The 7,250-nt window shown below is 37.8% G+C and overlaps 1 pseudogene; it reads right to left on the bottom strand.

Moving 5' to 3' along the window:
• Positions 1-825, bottom strand: LOC145787245 (uncharacterized; annotated as a pseudogene).
• Positions 826-7,250: the final 6,425 nt, after the last annotated feature.

The raw sequence follows: 7,250 nt of genomic DNA, 5'->3' as shown, positions 1-7,250 counted from the left end.
TTACAGCAAAAGCTCTGCGATGTCTTTGCAGTAAACAAATTCATCTTACTGGCAAAAACATGGAAGCAATTATTTTTCTCTCGCACAGTAAAATATTATGGAAGCTCCGGTTCCAAGACAGTTTTTGTCTTTGAGTCGGGATGCCAAAATTTCTCTGCTTATTTGGATAGGTTGAGAATTGAGATCCCTAATGAGATCACTCAGCTTCTCCTGTTAGAATGTCTGTGGAATAGCTGAAATACTTTCAAATACATTTCCACCGCTGTCACTTGCAGAGCTTTCTACCTCTTCATAAAACTCATCATATCCCATGTCTATGTCAAGTAAATCACTAAATTCAGACACAAGCGCTTGCATACAGTGAGGCACAGGTCATCGAGCAGATTCTAAATCTGGGTAATACCAAGTAGTGCTTTTCTTGTGACGATTGAATCCCTGTAGGTGTACCAAACAGAAGTAGCAGTCATTGAAATGGCTTTTTGGTTCTCTCCAAACCATTGGTACACCAAAATTAAGATTTTTAAGTGTACCTTTAATCAACTTTCTCAGGCCTTCTACACATGCTTTACAGACAGTATGAGGTGCCCATGGCTTATGTTGGTCATCTAGCCAAAATTTGACAATATTGATATCTCAAAAACTGGAGCCAATTCAAAGAAACGGATGTTATTTTCGGATTCAGTGTTCCAAAATTGCCCAGAAAACGTTAAAATATCTTCAGCACTCGGAAAAAAGTTTTTTTTTGTTTGCCAGTGTTATTGCAAAATAGAGTTCAAAGGTGAACTTCCGTCATGACTTACGTCGGGTAAAAGGAGAAATTTTCATGTACAAGAAACCGGGAGGAGAAAAACTTGCTCTATGGAAAATTTTGTGCTTTTATATTTAGATTCTCTCCATTATGTGACTATCCACCTCCAATTTACTAATACGCATTCTGTTGTCATAAACTCATAAAGGTACACAAAGATTGAAACGCACAAAACAAAAATAGTTCGAAACTTGCTAACGAAACTCGCACAAAACAAAACGCACAAAACGAAATTTGCTCTTCAAACCATTCTAATAGATGAGAGAAGACCGGTAATAAAAGTATCAAAGATGCTCTTTCAGAGCATAATAACAACTTGGGCTATGCAACTGGAGCTACGCATTTTGGAACTTCACCATGAAATCAAAACTGAACAGACTACAAATCAGTGCAGCATCTTGGTAAATAATCAATTTGTATTTCTGCCCAAAAAAGTCTAAACCACTATAGAAATCTGAGATTGACCGAGCTATCAATAAGTTGAAGAACCAAAAAGCTTTTGGCAAACATCAAATAACAACAGAAATGATAAGAGCTCTGTCTGAAACTGGAAATGAACAAAACCATTCTTGTCAGACTGACAAAGAAGACAGAAGCCACAGTCGTAGGCTGCCAAACATTTTGCCAAGGGTTATTCTCGGAAGAACAGAAAAGTTATTGAAAATGAAATTAAAGCAACTCAAAGTGGTTTCAGGAAGAAGGTGGCACAAAACGGTTGGGAAAAATATGAAATCAATTTTCTTGAAATTTTGCAATGAAAATTTCTGGGTTTCAGTGTCTATTTATCACTTATACAATTTTCTTCCTACCAAAATTTACTTAGGACAACCTTTTAAGTTGTTTTGAATTTTTGATGTAGGCCTACTGAGGAAGATTTGATATCCGAAATCGCAATACGCAACACGATAACTTGATGTAATTTAGACTGGTCGTCCATTTTTCTTGAATATAAAATTCCCAGGCAATCCGCAATTGGGCTTCTCTCTAGCACCAGCTTGCTGGGGCGGGTATTTGTTCTGAAAGATGAAGAATGCAACACGATAACTAGATGCAATTTGGACTCGTCGTACATTTTCCTTGAACATAGATTTTCCAAGCAGTGCATCCTAAGGATCCGCAATTGGGCTTCTCTCTAGTACCAGCTTGCTGGACGTGCAGTTGTTTTCTAACACGTGAAATTGCCTTATTTGTATAGTCTATTTCATAAATGTTTCTAAATTGAAAACCAAATCATCAATTTTTCCCAACACCCTAAAGAATCCCATCTAAATTCATTTTCTCGCATAAATTTGCTCTAAAACCAAAATTCTCGCAAGGATGAAATACTTGCAGTGCCTTGATATTGTTCACAATTTCATCAAGCGTCTAAATCATGAAATTTCTTGCATTCTTCTGGTTGGAGACTGGCTGGGTTGCCGCATGTTGTAGAAAGGATTACTGAAATACAGCTGGTTATTATTTTCAACACGTTGTGGTAGCCTATTCGACTGTAATCGCAAGATTAAGGCAAGAAATTTTATAAGCTGCGTTGTCAGATGCTGAAGGCTGTTTTTATATATTGGGATAATTTTGGTTTTCTATGTTTTTGAGTATAATTGTTTACTTACAGTCAGGGCCGGACTTAGCTGATGGGGAGCCCGGGGCACTTTTAGATTGGGGGCACCGGTGCAAAAATTTTTTTCGCGTCTATGGAGCGAAACCCACCTCCACGTCTACAGCAGCATTAATCCAGCACAGCATTTTGCAGAAACTTCAATGCTGAAAAAAAAAATAATAGCACAAAATCACATTTTTTTCACGTCGTGGAGCCCTTCCAAAGGGGGGTCCGGGGCACCTGCACCCTCTGCTTCCCCCTAAATCCGGGCCTGCTAAGGCTACAGTGTACGTGTGATCGAATTTTCCAAATCACCAAGAAATTTCTCCCCAATTTAGTGTATTCCTTATTATTTCCAATCAACAGCAACTTATCAGAGTGTTTTAATTTCTCTGTTTCAATATTAAAAAGGGTATCATTACAGAAAATCATTTTAGCCCGAGCTAATAGGCACATGATCAAACCAGATTTCCATTTCGATGGGCATAATGAATCAAAATTCAAAAACAAACCAGTATGGGTTGGTTTACGCCAAACTCAAGTATCAAATCCAGTGGGATTAATTTTAATTTCTTCGTCCATTTTAATATTTCATGGCACTATTAGGTATAAGTTTGATAAGTTTAGTAGATATTAATGAATAAATTATTCTCTAAGATAACGCAAATTTAAAAAAAAAAAAACATTTAAAACTCACTAACGGCCGTGCTTTATAGGATTAATCTGAATGCGGCCGGCAATAGCAAAAAGGCTGTGCACCCCTGCTGTAAAGTCTATATGAAGTTGTTTCTAACGGTAGCAGATATTACCAGAAATGTAGCGGCCGAGTTGTCACCAAATAAGTTCAAATGACCAACCATGAGAAGAAAAAAGTTATTTTTTGTAGAAAAGATTTTTGAACTCCAACTCAGACACTTTAAATATTAGCAAATAAAGCAAAGTCACTGAAGTTTGTTGATAAAGGATTAGTTTTGTAGAGCAGAATTTTAAAAATGTGATAACTTGCACGCGCTGTGTCGAGTGCACTCGACAAAAAGCGTTTCAAAGTCATTGACACGTGACTGATCAAACATGTTTGTTGTTGATAACAATTGTAATATCGATTGCACGAGCGGAAACCGGCGAAACATAATGCGAAGTAAACGCTATTTTTAACGACAGTATCAAAAACTATTTTCAAATTTTTTATGAAATTGTATTATTAGAGAAATGTCTAGAAGAAAAATGGCTTGAAGAAAAATGTCTAGAAATTGAGAAACTTCGACTTGATGGTAAAAACATGTTCAAAAAGATAAACGAGCTTGTAGGCAAAAAATCAGCACCAACATCGAAGTGTATCAGAGCGGCAAATGGAGACATCCTTCATGACCCAAAAGATGTAACTCAGAGATGGGAGGAATATATACAGGACCTCTTTCGGGATGCGAGCAGAAGCAAGCTTACTGAAGACGCATCTCGAGATGTGACAGGTCCACCGATCTTGAAAGCCGAAGTTAAGTGGGCTCTGCATCAAATGAAAACAGGAAAAGCAGCTGGGCCAGATGAAATCTGTGTGGAAATGCTTAAAGCCCTGGACGAAGAAGGAATAGACATCATATGGAAGCTCTTAGACAGAATATATGAAAGTGGTGTGATTCCTGAGGACATGTTGAAATCAGTATTCATTGCACTACCCAAAGTTCCAGGAACACTTGATTGTGACAAACATCGCACTATTAGTCTGATCTCACACACTGTGAAATTGCTGCTAAAGATCATCCTCCAACGCTTAAGAAGGCAATTGCTTCCAGAAATAGGGGGCAATCAATTTGGCTTCATGAAAGACAGGGGAACAACCAACGCAATCTTTACGATGAGAATGCTTGGTGAAAGAGCAATCGAAGTCCAACAAGACCTATATCTAGCATTTGTAGATTTCAAAAAAGCCTTCGATAAAGTTCGTCACGAACAGCTTTTTGAGATGCTGAACAACATTAACGTTGATCACAAGGACCTGCGCATAATTAAGAATGTGTATTACCAACAACAAGCTGCAGTTCGCCTACCGGAAGGTCTGTCTAGATATTTTGAAATTCAACGTGGGGTCAGACAAGGCTGTGTGATGTCACCAGATCTGTTTAACTTGTATAGTGAAATGATTCTCAGAGAAATAGAAGGTATTGATGAAGGAGTTTTAGTGAACGGCATCTCATTAAACAATATTCGCTATGCTGATGACATTGTGCTCATAGCGACATCCCCGGACGGTTTACAAACACTGATGAACAAAACTTCAGACATCAGTGCAAAATATGGAATTGAAATTAATGACAAAAAAACAAAATGCATGACTATCTCCAAACAAAGTCCTGAACCCCACTTTGCACTTCACCAGGAAGGCAACACAATTGAACAAGTGTCTTCTTTCAACTATCTTGGTTCTCTCTTGACAGCGGACGCACGATGTAAGAAAGAGATACGAAGAAGAATAGGCCTAGCTAAAGACGCTTTTAATAGACTACGACCTATTCTATTGGATCGCAAGCTTTCTATTCTTCTGAAGGTGCGACTTCTCAAAGTGTTAGTGTGGTCTGTTCTCCAGTATGGTTGTGAAACATGGACCTTCAACACAGAAACTAGGCGTAACATTGAAGCAGCTGAAATGTGGTTTTACAGGAGAATGCTCAGGATTTCATATACTGATCACATCACAAATGCAGAAGTTTTAAACCAAGTACATCAAGATAAGGAACTATTGAACAACATAACTCAAAGGCAACTCAAATTTCTCGGTCACATTATCAGAAAGGAAGATTTCGAAAATCTCTGTCTAAGCGGCCGCCTTCTCGGGAAACGTGCTCGTGGCAGACAACGAACAACATTTATATCCAATTTCAATACATCGATCAGCCAACCAAGAACACTTTGGGACACTGCGCGACAAAGGGAACACTGGAAAAATTTACGAACTGAGCATCTAGTTCATCAAAGGCCGCATCGGCTATGATACTGTTGATGATGATTATTAGAGATTTTGATGTGAACTGGTATATTTTTGTTTCTGTGATCACTAAAGATTGTGTATAGACCCAGGCAGAGCATCCTTCGCGTACCGTATCACGCATACGATCTGGAATGCACACACCATTTTGCTGTTTAAACTTTTTAGATTCATAAAGAAATCGTGCAGTTGAACCAAATGGCTATTTTTGGCCTTTGTACAATTGTCCTGATTTGCCTTTTAATCAGAGCTGTAAAACCAGACATAGGTCTATATGACGTGGTTCCGACCTCACAAATTTTAACAAACCTATCCCGACTTCGGTGTTGCCAAATTTTATCAGAGTTGACAAGTTTCTTTACTTAAAGATTGTAGGGTATTATCGAAATTGACAATTTGGTCTATCTTGTGCTAACTTTAAAAAGCCTGTGCTTTAGACAACTCATTGACACTAAAGCGAAAAGCATTTCAAAGTTATGCGCACGTCACTAATCAAACGTGACTACCAGTGGCGTAGCCAAGGGGGAGGGTTTTGGGGGTTACAACCCCCCCCTTTGGCACGCGTGTGACGTCACGATATTGAGAATGATGCTTTCAGTCTAAAAAAAAATTGCCTAATTTTAAACAAAATTGCATTAAAAGAGCAAGTTTTGCCAATACCAAACATTCAAACATCTCAGCCAGGAATTAGCAACAAGAAAACACAGAGACATAGCTTTTTTTTCCGAAAAATGCCGAAGAAAACATGATGTTATCCTTTTGCTATGCTACCAGACAGCACCATTTTACAGGAATATTTGTACGCACATTTTTGTTGGAAATGCTCTCAGAATGCATCAAATTCAAAGTAATTTTTCAAAATTTTTATGGTGAGGCCCCCCAGACCCCCCGCCGTTGGGTGGTCAAAACCTCCCTTTCAAAATTCCTGGCTACGCTACTGGTGACTACCAATGATGACAGCTGAGATTGATTGCTGTAAATGCGGCATCCAGCGAAACACAATGTGTGGTAAACGCAATCACATACGAAGGCCTTTTTACAACGGGCCGATAGAAAAATACTTGAAATTTTGACTAACAAAGAAACTGCTCTTACTGGCATGGGGTACAACATAGGAGATATTTTTCAGACTTGTTAGACGTTGTTAATGCATTTAACAGGTGCCTAACCTTACATTTAGACATATTGCATTACCAAATTACATAATAAATGGTGCAAATTAATAATTTGTAAGTGAACAAACATCTCAAAATAAACAATAACAAACAGCACAGACTATTTTTTTTTTACAACAGAAATAGTGTAAGGACATGCGAAAATAATGATATATGTTTTATTCAATGAAGTGGGGGGGGAAACTACAAAGACGATAGTGATCATGGTGACGAAAAAAAGACATCCCATAACTACAATAGAATCTTAAACTACTTTTGCTTTTTCTTAAATGCTACAATTTTATCCTTTCTTTTTGACTCATTTATAATCTTTTGGTAATTATTATAATAAATATTAACAACAATTTTCGATGCAAAGTTCACATGTAAACTTTACACCGGAGAAAAATATTTTTTGGAAACATAGGCTACTGCATAGTTTTTCGACAAGGCAATCCACGTAACTGCGTACCTTTTCTTCAACAACATCTAAAGCAGCAAAAGCACTATAAACAAAATCAGAAAGTGGCTGAGAAGGCACATTGATGCCCCCCTTGACAAAAGCTGAAAGTACAAAGGAGCTTTAGCTGCAGAATCAGCTGTAAGTAAACTTTTGCACATTGCATATTTGGAGCATTTAACAAGTTTTTTGCAATATAACCGGCTATTGTAAAGCCAACTTTTGCAGTATTAGAAGATAATGTTGCGTCCAGG

The sequence above is a fragment of the Aplidium turbinatum genome, chromosome 18 (genome assembly GCF_918807975.1).
Source record: "Aplidium turbinatum chromosome 18, kaAplTurb1.1, whole genome shotgun sequence".
Lineage (NCBI taxonomy): Eukaryota > Metazoa > Chordata > Ascidiacea > Aplousobranchia > Polyclinidae > Aplidium > Aplidium turbinatum.
This window is presented reverse-complemented; position numbering and strand designations above follow the sequence as displayed.